Here is a 16,893-nt window from a genome sequence, read left to right on the forward strand (position 1 = left end):
TGTGTTCACCATCCCTCAGCTGCTCCTGTCCCTCCAGCGTCCACTCTGTGTTTCTCCTGCCCTTTACAAAAAACCCTTATGAAAAAATTTATGTGATCTCATCTCTGCCTCTTCTGCTCCCATTCTTCTAATTATTATTACTATTTTTTCAAGTGACTTATTTTTTAGAAGTTTGATTTTGAGCTACCTTTAGATTTGCAGAAGAATTATAAAAATTGTGCAGAGAATTTCTGTTTTCCCTCACTCAGCTTACTCCAGTGTTAATATCTAATATGACTCATGCTTTTTTGAACTCAAGTTCTCATCATCCACCAAAAATATTCTCATTAAAGTCACTAATGACCTCTGCCATCTCCAACCTGCAGCCAGCCCTGGTCTGAATCACTCTGCTGGCAGTAGTTGGCACAGCTAGGAATGCTGTTTTTGCAATTCGTTCACTCTCCTGTTTCCCATCCCACTCACCATGCTTTTTTCTCCCTATCTTCTCAACTTCCAAATGTTGGAGGGTCCCAAAGCCTCAGTCTTTGTCCCTCTTCCTCCCTACCCTGCACATACACCCGAAGAAATCTCATCTACTTCTGACACCTGAAAGCCATCTGTGCTGACAACTCTCAAATGTGCACATCAACCCAGCCCAGCCCTCCCAACTCCAGACTCACATCCAGTTACCTACACAACAACCCTGTTTCGCTGGAGAAGGCATCACAGAATCAACGTGCCCCAAACAGAGCTCCAGGTCCTTCTGTTTCCCCATGAGCCATTCTTATCTCCGTAAGTGGAGCTCCATGCTTCAGGGAGCTCAGATCGAATGCTCTTGAGTCATTTCACTCCTCTCTCTGGCAAGCCCTACACCTGACACAGCAGCATGTTTCATTTCTACCATCAGAATATATCCAGAATTCAGCCACACTGTACCTCCCTCATAGCCACCACCGGGGAGAACCATCCTCACCTTGCCTAGACTCTCAGCCTTCTGACTAGTCTTCATTTCCATGCTGCCTCCTCCACCTTCCATCTGGTCTCACAGCATCAGCCTGAGGTGGATCTCCTCACTCCTCTGTGCAAACCCTCAGACAACTCCCCTGACTGACACTGTTTCCAACCTTTCCTGCCTGCGTTCTAACCACACTGGCCTCCCTGCTGTTCCTGGAATAAGGCAAGGGTACTCCTCCCTCTCCTCCGCTCCACCCCTTTCTCCTGGCTTCTGCTCAAGTCACTTTTTTTGGTGAGCATTTCCCCGAGCCCACCCACCATCACTCTGTGTCCTCCTTACTCTAACTTTCTTTCACAGGACTTACCGCCAGCTGCTATTTATTTGTTTGCCGCCTCTTCTCAGATAGATGGAAGGATTCGTTAGTAAGGACTTGCTTTTCTGGACTACTCTATCTCCAGCACCTGTGACAATGCCTGGCATACCTCGGATGCTCTATGCGCATTTATTGAATGAATTATTTCATGTATGATAATTATCTCATAAGACCCGACAGAATAAACTGAGAACTTATAAGATTGCAATTGAACATTTTTAATTAAAAATAAAAACATATAAATGTCTATAAATAAATGCTTTAAAGGAAAACAAACACCGGGAAGATCATAAGTGAATGAATATAACATGCTCATGAATAGAGCAAGCTAACAAGGTGGATGTCAATGTGTTCTAACTTAATCTATACGTTTTTATCCTAATCAATCTAGTTGGATTCCTTTGAAGGAATTAGACAAATTCACTTCAAAATTAACATAGAAGAAAAGAACTATAAATCACTGTCAAGTCTGAGAAAGTAGAGCAAAAATGGGTTCGAGTGGCTATGAGGAGTTGGCCTAGCAGATACCAACACGCATTGAAATGTAACAAACAGAAGTAGAGTGAGTGAAGGGAGAGACCGGGGCACAGCCTGGAGAGCTCAGGAACAGACCCCTGGGCACACAAACGCCTGGCACATACACAGATGAGCCCTCGAATCAATAGGGAAGAAGTTTTGTTTAATAGCACTGGACCTCGCAGTGACCTGGAAAAAAATAAGTTCAGGTCCCTATGTAACATTATCTATAAGGATGGACTCCCAGGTGACATCCAGGGAGAACTGTAAGGATATTTAAAAATAGAGGGGATCTGTGCAACCTGGAAGACACCAAGGACTTTCATGGTTGTGTTTGGGCCTTCTAAAGCAAAGCAAGAAGGAAGGAAGGAAAATAAGGAGGAAAAAAAGAGGATTTACTACAAAGTCATAGATATTTTTAAATAAATATATTAATAGTTACCTGTATTATATATCATATATAATAATATAGAATTAAAATACAAAGATAAAACTTATATGTATACATACAATTTTTTAAAATTGAGAAATAGCAGCAACCAGTGGTCCTCAAACTTGAGAGTGCATCGGAATCATCTGGTGGACTTAAAACAGGCCGTCAACCCAACATCTGGAATTTGTGAATCAGAATCTAGGGTGGGACTGGAGAATGTGCATTTTGCACAAGTTCCCAGGTGATGCTGATGCTGGATTTGGGGGCACTTTGAGAACCCCTGGCAAAGGTCATATTTGTTGACAGACACGGAGGGGACATTTGCATGGCCTAAGAATGAAAATGTGTATCCAGAATTTACAATCCTGAAAATGACTGAAAGATATTCTATATAATGTACAGAGGAGGCCAAAGGGCTAACAGGAAGTCAAACCAAAACAATAGCTTGCCACTTTGTGCCTATCCACACGGAGGCAGTCAGAGTGGGCTTCCAGCAAGAGGCCACGGTGTGCGGGCGCAGCTCAGGCACTGCTCATGTGGGAAGCAGAAGAAGCTGTTCTGGAAAGGGATCTGCTGGCCGTCCCAAATAAAATCAAGCACCATCTTCCCATGACTCAGAAAAATGTTCACACAAGCCCTAAGAGGTGGTGTTGGGGATTTTCCCTGGGGCTCTCCATGGAATATTTATAGCAGGGAATCGAAGGCAGCCAACATCAGCAGGCGGGGGGAATGATGTCCTTGAGAGCAGTTGGAACCACAAACAAAATGTGCATACAGCACAGTGCAATGATCTTAAATATCGTGCCTGCCGATAAAGAGCAAAGAAACAGTTTTTATGGCACATCATTTATGTAATTTAAAAACATACGCATGCAAAGCTCATTTCACAAGGTTGTATGCATGCATATTTGGGGACTTAATAGCAAATCTACTAGAGTGCTGGCCCAGAAAAAGGGCTAGGGAGGAGAAAAGGTGCTGGTATCAGGGTTAGAGGGCAAGACGGAAAAAAAGGTAGAAAAATACCAAATAGATCAGCCCTGCATGGGCTCATGAGCATCTGCTCTATACTAAGGATAGTGAACTTACATCTGAGATGCTTCCAAAAACTAAAAGTCCACAGGAGGCTGGGCTCCACCAGACTTGTCTCTGATTGTTGGGTGGGTCTGGAGGGCTAATTGGCACTCAAAGAGGCAGTGGTGGGCCCTGCAGGGTGACCAGGAGGAGAAGCGGGGGCAGACAGGGTTCGATTGAGAATCTTTAATGGGGAAGGGGCAGGGGGCAGAGCTCTGAGCTGCAGTGGGCAAAGGCGCCCGAATACTGCACCTGGAGGCCCATTCTGAAGGAGGGGCTTTGCAGGTCTTCAAGTCAGGAGCTCCTCTGGATGCTCCCCTGCTAACTGCAGCCCTGGCTGGAGTCTGGCATTCCACCTGGGGACAGTGGCTGGAGGTGGCCCTGCCCAGAATGGGAGGAGCTGAGAAGTAGGTGAGTGGGAATCCTGCAGTTGGTGGGGGAGGAAAAAGACTGGGGGCCAAGACAGCCAGGTACTGACTTCCCATGAGGGGGTCAAAGCTGGAGGTGCCCCTTCAATACAGCCACACTGAAGGCACCAAGGCAGCTGGAGTAGGATACTCCATCCAGAGATACCCACCATAGTGCATCCATGGGTAAGCCCACAGGGCTGGGTAAGCTTGTCGGGGGAACCCATGCAGGAATGGGCGACACAGCTGTCTGCAGGTCCAGCCAGCAGGCTGGGTCAGTTAGAAATTTGTTTCCCACACAGGCACAGAGGCCCCGGACAGAGCCCACACCCAGCCTGGAGGCCGAGGCAGCTGTGAGTATGTGGATTTCCTCCCAGGGCTGGGAGACATGGGAGAGGTTTTCCTGTGTGGCTAGCTCCCAGGAGGTGGCTGTCCCATTGTTGGAGGGATCTGCTCTCCCCAAGCCTGGTGACACATGTTGGGCTTGTTCTCCTGGCTCCCCCACCGTGGAGCAGACAGTGGTTAGAACAGAAAAGAAGAGGTTCAGGAAGGGGTGAGGCCATCCCAGAGTGTCCAGGAGGGTCAAGACAGCACCCTCTGTAGCTCATGGTGGTAGAGAGGGCTGGGGGACATGCAGTCTTTTTTTAAGGCAATGTCTTGGGTCAAATTAAGAGTCATTCCCTCCCATTCCCATGAGTCCCCAGCCCCCACCTCAATGTGGCGCACAAGCACCCCAGAGGACTGATGGCTAAGCTCTGTGGGGGACTGAGGTGGTGTTAGGAAGAAAAGGAAGCAAAATCCCAAAACAGCTATATCCTCCTTGCTGGAGTTACAAACAAGGAAAGCTGGTGGCAAGGGGCTCCTCTTGGAGTGTGAGAAGGAACCCCCATGGAGGGAGACTCGACCTACCTCCCGGGCAGGGTGGCCCCCACGAGACCTGCCTCAGAACGTCAGTGAGGGGGCAGGTCTGTTTCCGAAGTGCACTCTGGCTGCAGTGGGGTGGGGTAGAGACCAGCAAAGTCAGGGGTCGGACGGGAGTCAGGGGAGAGGTGATGGCACTTAGAACCCAGGGAAGCAGTGGGAGGGAGGGGAGCAGGTAAGCTTTGGGAACACTTAGAGCATCCTTCCTGACTAGGTGTTGGAGGCGAAGAGAAGAAACAGCTCAGAACAGTGCCAGGTGAGATGGACACACGGATGTACCAAGGCACTAGGAAGGCGTGGGTTTGGGGGAAGACAGGCTGGGTGAAACTGGCCACATCTGTCTGTGTCCCTCAACACCTCCTAAGGCAGCTGATTGCATTAGAAGCCCGGATCCTTCCCCTCGATGTAAGCCGCCCCCATGTCACATGACCCACTCAGGCTCTGGGTGAAGGGGGCGTTAGTAATGAGTGCCTCTGCGACTGCCATGAGAACATGCCAGGTCAGCTTGCCAGAGTAGGAGAAACATATGCACAGAGCTGAGGCGCCCCAGGCCTCCAGGGGCAGCCCACAGCACTTGACCTGCAGATGTGAGCGAGCCCTAGACGGTGAGCTTCAAAGTGCTGGGCAACTTCTCCAGGTGATTCTAATCTTGCTACTGCTGAGGCGCACTGGCCCCACATGGCCTGCAGCTGGCTGCTGACACCTGCCTGACCCCAGCTGAGAGCCAGACCACACTTACGACTGGTCTTGGTCAGAAGCCGCAAGTGTACACGCTGATAGGCATTTACAGTATGCTCTAAGGGTGTCTTGTTGTTACGCAGTGTGATATTGCAGTAGATGACTGATACACTTTCCAAAATGCCTGCTTCCTAAGAGTAGACAGAGTCTAAGGCTAAAGCAAGAAAAAGCCTGAAGGAATAAAGAAATGGGGTGCTCCTGCCTGTCCCCTTCCTTCCAGGACACATTCTGAGGGGCAGGCCAGAAGGACAGGCTTGAGGGGAGAGAGGAGCTGGGCTCATTTCTGTCCCCTTGCTGCCCAGAGCGGTGACTGCGAAGACAGATGTGGGAGGGGTACAGGCGGCCATCCCCTCACTCCAGGGGAAGGAGCAGTCAGCTGCCCTCCCAAGTAGCTGAGGGGGCTCTGACGTGCAGTGACTGGTGTGAGCTTAGCGTGTGGACAGGATCCAGGTGTAAATGCAGGTGTTCAGATGCTTACCTGGATGCTAGAAGCCACAGAGACTGGATAGGGAGAGCAGGGGTGCAGCCCCACCATAGCAGATGAACCCACATAATGCTTCCCATTGGTGAGCCTCACACCCACTTTCACACAGATGAAGCCTTCTGTTCAAGGTGGAAATCCTCACTGCACAGAGGATGGGGAACCTCTGAATACATTCAGATTTCCTCAGAATAAATTTCCCAATAAACAAAATGGGGGCAGTTAGAAATTATGTTCAGTTATGGGGAAAAAAAAACCACCGGTATTGAGTAGCAAGACGATGAGCAACTCCACTGAGAAATGACCAAATGATGGCAATAAAAAAGCCACATAAGCTGGGTCGGGAGATGAGATGTCAATAGACATGAGAAAAGATGTTCAAACTTATTCAAATTGAAAGACTGGGCTGAACTTCTAGGTAAAGATGGCAGGCAACATGTATGTACTCATGAGGGCCCCTCCCCAGCCCCACCATAACAGTAAGGGAAATTGAACAAGCCATTAGCCCACAAGAACAGCTATAATGTGAGAGAAAACAGGAAGGAGATTTGGGTGGTGAGAAAGCAGATGGCCATGCAGGAACTGACTGAGCAGAAGGAGGACGCTGAGGAACGGAAACCTCAGCCAGCAGCGGGGACGCTGAGAAGCCACTTGCTCTCCACCGCAGAGCCACTGAGGAGATGTAGAATTCCTGGATCAGGCAGTGGAATTGGAGATGATACGAAGTGGGATGAAGATGATACTAAAAGCAGAAGACCAATTAGACTTTCAAGGACTATCCGACAAGTTGCCTGCTGGGAGACACACCTCCCCCAAACATGGCCATGTGCCCTCCCCTTCCTTCTTTCAGCAGAAGAGACTAAAATTTTCTCTGGACTGAAAACTGAGGCAGGGGTGGGAGAAGATCTTTATGTTCTGCTGAGACCCCAGCTCTCTTCCTCTCAGCTCCCAGCATGCCAGCCCAATTCCCTTCAGGCAGGAAAATAAAAGAGCCTTCTTAGGAAAATTTGACCTAAGATTTAAAAGTAATCCCAGCACTTTGGGTGGCCAAGGCAGGCAGGATCGCTTGAGCCCAGGAGTTGAGACCAGACTGGGCAACATGGTGACACCCCGTCTCTACAAAAAATACAAAAATTAGCTGGGCATGGTGACGCTGGGCATGAGACCTGTAGTCTCAGTTACTAGGGAGGCTAAAGCAGGAGAATTGCTTGAGCCCAGAAGGGGGAGGCCACAGTGAGTTATGATCATACCACTGCACTCCAGCCTGGGTGACAGAGTGAGATGCTGTCTCAGTCAATCAGTCAATGGAAAGATCTAAAGGTAGTAACTTTGGCATTTCCCCAAACACAAGACCCAGCCAAATCTTGCAGCCACATCACAGGTTCAGGACTCTCAACCAGCCCTTCAGTGCCTCACTTTTGCATATGAGCCAAAAACTGTGCATCTCTGGACTTCTGCGGAAAGCCTGCAGCATGCAAGTTAGAGATGACCAGCACAAAACTGGACCAAATATAGAGCCATTATTAGATCAGATAGCTCTGCTATCTCAAAGACAGGGAACAAAATAAAACTAAAAAATAAAACTTGGAGGACAAAGAACACGTAGAGAGGAAAAATTCTCAAAGCTAATTAATATCCTCAAAAAAGTAAGACTATATCCTTAAAATAAAGACAGAATACCATGGGAGAAAAGGCACTTTGAACAATAGAATAGCTAAAAAGAAACACACAAGGGTTGGAAAATGAAGTTGAGGAAATATCCCAGAAAGTAGAACAAAATTACAAAAGTGAAAAGTGGGAGAAAAATAAGTAAAGGGTCACTAGATGTCTAACATCTGAATAACAGGGGTTACAGAAATAAAACTGAAAATGGAGGGGAGTTAATCAAAGACATGATTCAAGAAAAGTTCCCAGACCTGAAGGATGTTTCTAGAGTGAATGGAGCCCACCCAGGGTGTAGTAGATTAATGAAAATAGACCCACACAATATATACTATTGTGAAATATGAGAACACTAGGTACAAAGAAAATCTTACATTCCTCAAATAAAACAAATACAAAGGTATCACAATTGGAATGATTTTGAACTTCAACATCTGTCTGAGAAGCTGAAAGAAAATGGAATAGTGCTTTCAAAATTCTAAAGGAAAGTTATTTTCCAACTTAGAATTCTGAACCCAAAATATAAATTAAGGGTGAGGCTAGAATCAATATATTTTAAAATAGACAAGATCACAAGTTTATCTCCTATGTACTATTCCTCTCTTGGAAAACTACTATAGGACATACAGCATCAAAATGAGGGGGTAAACCCAGACAAAGGAAAGCAAGGGACTCAATGCAGGAGGGAGGTGAGAGGCCCCGGTGACAGCTGTGAGCCAGGCTGGTCGGGGATGGAGCAGGTCAGAAGGTTCCTAGGAAGAGTGCTTCAGGAGGATGGAATTGGTAGTATCCCTGGTGTGTCTGAGCATATTGAGGTGGTGTAAAGGAGCTAAACTCTACAATGAGCTAAATTCTATAATGCCTAGGACTAAAAGCTGTGTGCTAGCATGTTATTTGCAGATATGGAAGTAGATACCCAAATAACTAGCTGGAAAGAGTTGAGAGGGTGGTTGGAGGCATCTCCTTTTCACATCAGTTCTGTGATACTACTTGATTCTACATTGTATGTATGAAATTGACACCAATAAGAACCAAACAAAAAGAAAGGACACTCAGTTTTCACTGAGGTTGCCCAAGATGGAAAATGTTGATAGTACTGAATGGGAAAACTGGCTGAATTCTTCCTGGTGGGAGCAAAAATTCACATAATCTCTTCAGAGGTCAATTTGGCAATGATGAAAACTTAAAAGAGGCAATTCACCCTCAACCCTGCAAGTTGCTTCTCTCCCTCAATTGTGTATGATGGATCTGGAACAGGAAGCTGTGGTTGGGAGGGAAGCCCCAGAAGGCAATCCTAGGTGAAGGAGGGGCAAACACTTGGGAGCTGGTGTCAGCAGGCAGGATCGGGATGGGTGGAGGCCCAGGCTGCAAACCAGCTGACCCTTGTCTTCTAGCCTCCCTGCCTGGTAGGGAAGTCTCACTGTGGAAGCCTGAATTATGCTGTTCTGAAACTTGGCTCTGGGGGAGACAAGGGGTAGGTAGGCTGGCAGCTGGGAAGGGTGGGGAAGAGGGGTGTGTGTGCGTGTGTATATGTGTGTGTGTGTGTGTGTGTGTGTGTAATGAGAACTGGGCTTGTTTGTAAGATAGCCAACAGGAGGGGAGGGAGCAGGCGGGTGCTGGGACAGGGAAGGCTGATTAGGGCACCCCAGATGCTGAAGAAGGAGGTAGATGAACAAGGTCAGCTTTTGTCGGGGAGGCAGGATGTCCCGTCGGAGAAAAAGGAAAGAAGACTCACCCCCACCGACAAAAGCTGCTCTCTCTCCTGAGATCTCGAACACACATGCCCGACTCTCCCAGCAGGCTCTTTAGTGCTGAAGTGCTCCTGAGGGCAGCCTGCAGTCTTGGGTGTCCCGGCAGCACCACAGTCCAAGGTCGGCTGGGCGCTGTGCCCCAGCCCTGATGCACCAGCCTCCTCCTCCCAGCTCCAGAGCAAGAAGCAGTTCTGAGGCCCCACACTTGGTGCCCTTATGTGAGGTGGTGGAGCCAAACACTGTGGTGGGAGGGGGCGGGGCCGGGCCCCTGGTGTGGCTCAGGAAGACGAGGGGATCAGGTTCCCTGTCAAAGGTCCACCTCTCCAGGGCTATCTTAGGCGAGAAACTGGTGGGGTCAATCCAGCCATCTGTTTAATCCCAGCAACAAAGGTACTCACGGCAAGTGCTGCCCACTGGCCAGGAGAGGGGCAGAGCATGTAATTGACCTACTTCTCTGAAGTCAGAGGACGATGACTCCAGGAGGAGGGTCTGAAGGGAGTGGGAGTCAGCCCCGCCAGGTGGAGTGGGGCAGGGACCTCAAAGGCAGATGGCAGCCCAGCTACCAAGCCTCCCGAGGAGGGAGCAGACCCCTCCCAGGAGCCCACAGGCCACTGGGGCTGCAGCTGGGGCCAGGGGGGATACAGAGCTGAGTCAGGTGGTCCCATGCTCCAGGGACCTGGGGGCCCAAGTAACCGCAGCCATGGTGGAGGTTTAGTTAAAAGGGCAGGTTTGGCCGGGCGCGGTGGCTCACGCCTGTCATCCCAGCACTTTGGGAGGCCGAGGCGGGCGGATCACGAGGTCAGGAGATCCAGACTATCCTGGCTAACATGGTGAAACCCCGTCTCTACTAAAAATGCAAAAAAAATAACCGGGTGTGGTGGCGGGCGCCTGCAGTCCCAGCTACTCGGAAGGCTGAGGCAGGAGAATGGCGTGAACCCGGGAGGCGGAGCTTGCAGTGAGCCGAGATTGTGCCTGGGCGCTCCAGCCTGGGTGACAGAGCAAGACTCCGTCAGGTTTGAGTTTCAGAGCAGCAGAGCTTTGCTGCAGCCTGAGGGCCAGGATGTGGGGAGAGCAGACAGCAGGCTCTGAAGGGTTTCTTGGGTTAGCCATGAGCCCTGGTCAGGAGAGGACCCTGGGAGAGAATGCAGCATGACAGTGGACACCTGGGTGAAGGGTGTGGAGGTTCTCACTGCTGTGGTGCCACACGCACCTGACACAAAAGGATGGACAGGTTCTCCTGAGTCCATCTCCACCTATCTACCTTCAGCTTTTTGATTGTGCTATTCCAGTCCTCATAGCTTTCCCTATTTTTTGTGTACTTGATTTGGAGTTTTCCCAAAAGTGTGTGTTAAAAAATCTCCCGTGAAGCATGTGGATTTGCCATTTTCTTCTATATTTTTGTTGCTTTTTTACTAACACATTTTGAAGCCAATTATTTATATAGCAATTACCAGATGCCAGGCACTGTCCTCAGTACTTTCCCAGTATGAACTCATTTAATCAATGTGAAATATCCTAACAATAGGAGGTTAGTTTAGAAAATTACACAGTAAGGACTTTGAGAAAAATGTAATAAAAGTTTATTGATTAACAAGGAAAATTGTCCATGATATATTATGAAATGAAAAAGGCGAGTTACCATGCAGTTTATACAAGCTCATTGCTTTTATTGTGATGGAAAGAAATGTTATCTATGCATAAGAAAAAGGTCTGGAAGTGTGCATACCAAAATGATGACATAGATTATCTTTGGGCGATAGAATCATGGGCTATCATAATTTTTTATTTATACTTATATGCATTTTCTGGTTTTAATAATGAGGATCTATTAGTTGATAATTTAAAAAATAAGTCATTTGGTAAGGACCCTATTTTTCAAAACATGAAATTGAGAAATTGCAGATAAATGGACTGAAAATTCTTTGATTAATAATAAAGTGCCTAATATAAAAATACAAAGATCTGGACACACAGCTGTGTGAGGCAGAATTAGAATTAGCCATATCTGGGTAAGGAGAGATGAGAAATCCAAACCACTAAAGTAGAGATGTTCCGTTAGCCTCAGGAGTTCTCAGACTTTACATTATTTAGCTCAGAGGGCTTGTTACAGCACAGAGGGCTGGGTCCAGCCCCAAGTATCTGATTCTCTAAGTCTGTGGTGAGACTGAGAGCTTGCATTTCTAGCAAGTTCCCTGGTGATGCCAAGGTTGCTTGTTTGAGAACCAACCACGCTTTGAGAGCCCTAGCCATCCCTGGAAGTTAACATGGCATTGATTTATATCGTGTGGCTAGTACATACTCATTATTTGAACGTTGGAAAAAACCCATAAAACCATTTGGGCCCAGAACTTTTTTAGATATGACTTAGCTTTGCTCATGTTTGTGGTCTTCTCAAAGGCCTTCACTTCTTGAATCAATTTTGGTTAATTTATTTACAATATTCCATTTCTCCGAGATTTGCAAATCTGTTAGCATTGAACTATACATAGTGCACTCATAAATATTTGTACTTCTTTCTGCTACACCAGTCTGGGTTCACAGCTCTCTAGTTCCCTCCCCAATACAGCTGTGACCCACAGCCCTTCCAGGTAAAGTGGCCTTGGAGGACAGTGATCATGTCCCCCTCAGTCTACTGTACTGAGGGCGTGGTTTGCATGTTCTGTGACCCAGTGAGAGTCCTATTCAGGCTCTGAGCAGTGTGGACATTTGCCCTGGGAAGTCCCTCACAGGTAGACTCGGGGTGTATGTGTAGAATGCTGCCCTGGCCGTTTTCATAAGCACAAGTTCCTTTCACAGCTTTCCCTGCTCCCACTTACCAATCTCCAGCTCACTCACCAAATTCCCTTAACAAGGAATAGAGGACCCCTATGTGCCAGGTCGTTGGTGCTGGGGACACCATGGTGAACCAGATAGGCACGGTCAGTGCCAAGAGGGACCTGAGCCTAGTGAGGGAAGAACAGACATTAAGTATAACACACAAAGAATATTTAATTGCATGTTACACTGAGGGCTGTGGAGGAGAAAGAGGGTGCTCAAAGGAAGCATTACAGGGAAGCATATTGGTCTGTGCAGCATAGAAGGCTTTTTCAAAGAGGGGGCCTCTGACTTTAGCCTGGAAGACTGGGTAGGAGTTAACCAGGTTGAGAGGAAGGGAACCGGAAAGTACATTCTAGGCAGAGATAGCAGGTTTTACAGAGCCAGGAGGAGCATCATATGATTCGGAGACTGGAAGGACCCCAGGGGCTGGAGCAGAGAGGACAAGGCCATGTATTATAGGCTACAGAGCTAGGCAGAGCCAGGTTATACTGGGCCTTAGAAGTATGGGCCCACTGGGCACGGTGGCTCATGCCTGTAATCCCAGCTCTTTGGGAGGATGAGGTGGGCAGATCACCTGAAGTCAAGAGTTCGAGACCAGCCTGGCTAACATGGCACAAACCCACCTCTACTAAAAATACAAAAATTAGCCAGGTGTGTTGGTGCATGCCTGTAATCCCAGCTACTCGAGAGGCTGACGCATGAGAATCACTTGAACCAGGGAGGCAGAGGTTGCAGTGAACCTAGATCACGCCATTGCTCTCCAGCCTGGGCAACAAGAGTGGGATCAGCGAGTTCAAGGGAAATTGATTGTTCCATGATGTGTTTTGTGAGAAGTGGGCAGGCTTTTTGATGGAGTGAGTGTAAGGGGAAAACAGATAAGATGTCAAGGATGGCCCCCAACTTCTGGCTTGCACAGAACATGAGCGGGAGGTCAGGAACCTTGGAACAGAACAAGTGCAAGGGAACCACCTGGACACTGGCTTTGGCTGCGTTTGAAGTGCCTGTGAAATCTTAAGAGCTGTCGAGTGACCCATTGCCTGCAAGGTCTAGGCAGCCGGCTGAACCCCAGCATCACCAGCGGGGGCATTTGGTGGATGTGGAGGCTGGTCCTGTGGGCAGAGACCCCAGATCTATCCCACATCTGTCCCAGCTTTCCTCCCAACACTAGGGCAACTTTGTTTTCAGCAGAAAGCACTTAATATTGACACTTGTAACGAGACAGAGTTGCTTTGTAACTGTCTCCTCTTGGATGACCATTCTGTCAACCTCATGGGCTGCCCCTCCCTGCTTCTCTCCCCTTGGCCAGGAGAGGTGTAAGTTGCCCTGGGATGCCTGCAGCTTCTCCTGAGGGTGATTGCTTCAGCTGGCTCTGGGCACTGCAGCCTGGCACCTGCTGATCTGGGGTGGGCCTCCAGTCTCTTGGCTTTGGAGAGCTGGTGTCTACTGCTCATGTCCCTAGTCACTGCTGTGGCTGTGGTGTAGAGGGTGTCTCAGCCTGATGCTGGCTGCTTCTGGCCCACCTATCTACACAGTCGTTCCACACCTGCTCTGGACTCAGGGGGTTCTGGCTGTTTTGCCAAAGGTATTTGGGACCCTGTGATTCACCCTCAGGCCCAACACCCAGATTTTCAGATGCATCTCTGAGCAGGGCATGGGTTCTGGCACTGGATGGAACACAGGGTTTTTCTAAGAGGCACGCAGGCTTCCAGGCGCTTTCTCAACCTGCCCGGTGTTTGCAACGTCTTGCTGCTCCCAGGACTGGTGAAGGTGGAGGAACTGAGGGAACACTGGTCCCCCTTCTTGGACCCAGTCAGCTTCCACACCATCCTCCTCCTGCTGACCTCCCTGCGCGGCAGAAACTCCCTCCTCAATCTCATCCTGCATTTCCCCAATGATGCAGTTTATGATGAAGATCTCGCTGTTCAGTACTGTACTAACTCACTACTGTCCTTTTTTATCTTTTTAGTTTTAACATAATTATAGATTCACAGGAAGTCAGAAAGATGGTAGAGAGGCTGTGTGCCCTCCCAGCTTCCCCTAGTGGTTGCATCCTACAAAGCAATGGCACGATGCCTGAACCAGGACACTGGTGCTGGCATGATGAGGGCTGAGTCCCATGCCTGTCATCATGGGGTGATTCATGGAACCTCCACCCAGATCAAGATGTAGAACTGCTTCCTCTTCACAAACAAAGCCTGCGCTCACTCTTCACTCTAACTCCAGACCATCCCCCACTCCAGAGACCAGTTGTTTGTTCCCCATCTCTACCGTTTCTGTCTCGCTGCATATTAAAACTCAGTTTGGGATGTACTTAGGAAGCAGTTTTCTCTCTCAAGTGCTGGATCTCCTGAGGCTCTCAGGCCTGCAATTGTGCTCATCCTGTATGAATGTAGGTGCCGGCCCTGTCCTCCCCACAGGGGCAAGGGAAGCCCAGGCATTCAAGGATGGAGGATGTGGGACCCCAGCCTGCACAATGGAAATCCTTTCTGCAGTGTTTTGGAGCACCTGCCCAGACCTGGAATCCGAGCCCTGACTCTCTGCTTCTGGACTTGCATCTTCTGACTGGAACCTGGTCTCCTTTACTCCTGTGAGGGTGCAGGAGCACCTCACTCCCTCAGAAGCCCTTCCCAGGCTTGTGCTGGGCTGTAACCTGAGCCCCCTGAAGGAAGACTTTCTCGCCCAGGCCCCTCAGGGCTCTGCAAAGTGGACCCTGTTACAGGGCAGGGCATGATAAATGTAGATTTCAAAGCTGAAGATAGATCTTCCACCTCTTTTCACAAAATTTCATTTCTATAAATCTCATTTGAATTTCTTTCTACCACCTGCAGAAGTGGACACCATTAGCCCATCTACATTTCAGGACCATAGAAAGCACCGAAACACGGCTGCCCCCTTGGCTGTAGTGACAGGGCACAGACAGCGGTTGCCGGGGCAGGGAGGGGCCTGTGGCAGTGATGGAAACATTCCACTCCTCAGTCATGGTGCTGGCTATGTGCCTGAGTTTATTTGTCAAAACTCAAACTTTATACCTAAAATAGATGAATTTCACTGTATATAAATCACATCACAAGCTGATGAAAAAAAAAAAGCAAATTTGGGAGGGACTAAGGAGGGCATCCCAGGCGTGGCCATGAGGAGGGGGAGGAGGAGCAGCCTGGGAAGCAGGCAGAGCGTGGGCAGGGCAGGGTTTGGGGAAGCAGGCCTTGTACATTTCAGTGACTTCACTTTCTTCTCAGGGGTGCACCCACAGAACTGCTTGGCCCCAGGTAAACCCTGGCATTCTCCATCTACCAACCAATCTTCTCTCAAACTCCAGCAGCGGCCACACCTCCTAGGAGGCCTGCGTGTGTGCATTTGTGTTTGCGTGTTCAGTGTTGTGTGTGAGGGGAGGACTGGGGCTTGGGGTTTAGGCTGACAGTATGGAGCAGAAAGCAGGGCTCTGAGCTGGAGGAGAGAGGTCCATAGGCCAGTAGTGGAAAATGCAGACATCCTGATCGAAGGGAAGGAACAGAGCTTCCTCCAGGCGTGAAATGAGCTGGAGATGTCCCTCAATAAAGCCCAATAAAGGTGTAGGTGAGGTCAGCAAGTAGGTGTAAAGTAATAGGGAGAGGGTGACAGGCAAGCCACAGACTGCAGTGCACAGACTGACAAGGGACTGCAATCCAGAATATATTCCAAGGTTTTCATATCAATAATAATACAAAAAAGATGGCTGGGCACTGTGGCTCATGCCTGTAATCTCAGCATTTTGGGAGGCCGAGGCGGGTGGATCATGAGGTCAGGAGTTCCAGACCAGCCTGGCCAAGATGGTGAAACCCCGTCTCTACTAAAAATACAAACAATTAACTGGGCATGGTGGCACGCGCCTGTAATCCCAGCTACTCAGGAGGCTGAGGCAGAGAACTGCTTAAACCTCGGGGGGTGGAGGTTACAGTGAGCCAAGATCATGCCACTGCACTCCAACCTGGGTGACAGAGTGAGACTCCATCTCAAAAAAAAAAAAGACAAAGAGCCCAGGGGAAAGCAGATTTGAACAGACACCTCACAAGGGGGGTATGCAAATACCAATAAACTTATGAAAAGGTGCCCTGCCTCATTGTAACTGCAGAAATGCATATTGAAACCACAGTGAAATGCTGCTGCATGGCTGAAATAAAGTCTGACAATACCAAGAGTTGACACTGGTGTAGAGCAACAAGAAGGCCCCTACACGGTAGGAGTGCAGATAGGCACATCACTTGGAAGCATGTTTAGCATTAGTAGCAAAGTAGACCTGTGCATAGATCTAAAAGTTTCCCTCCTGGCTCTATACCTAATGGTTCTGTACTTATGTGACTACATACCTTAAAGTCACCAGGCCTAGCACTCTAATAGAAAAGCAGGCACCCTGATCCTGCCAGCTGCCCTGAGGGAGTAGGTAAGCACCTAATAATTTTTAAAAGAGTGAGACATTATTTTTCAATTAAATTGCCAAATATTAAAAATAGAGAAAATCCACTGTGTTAGGGAAGGAGTAGTCATCCTGTTAGTGCCATTAATTGGTACATCCTTTGGGAGGATCACTGGACACTGGGGATCAGGGTCTGACAGGGGGCCTGCATGCATCAGCAATTCCACTTAATGACCAAGACACACCCATAGGAGGAAAAGAAAATTCATTGTACAGGTGACTTTGGGCCTTCTTGTTCTTTTCTGAAGGCCTGTTTTATGTTATCTATGTATTTACTCTCCCCACATACAGCTGAGAACCAGCTGGGTGCATTCTAGGAAGAACCCTATGTGACATGGA

General features: G+C 48.5%; 1 pseudogene; it reads right to left on the minus strand.

Annotated features, from left to right (window-relative positions):
• Nucleotides 1-3,362: 3,362 nt before the first annotated feature.
• On the minus strand, nt 3,363-4,013 carry LOC108581198 (annotated as a pseudogene).
• Nucleotides 4,014-16,893: the final 12,880 nt, after the last annotated feature.

The sequence above is a fragment of the Papio anubis genome, chromosome 2 (assembly GCF_008728515.1).
Source record: "Papio anubis isolate 15944 chromosome 2, Panubis1.0, whole genome shotgun sequence".
Classification (NCBI taxonomy): Eukaryota; Metazoa; Chordata; class Mammalia; order Primates; family Cercopithecidae; genus Papio; species Papio anubis.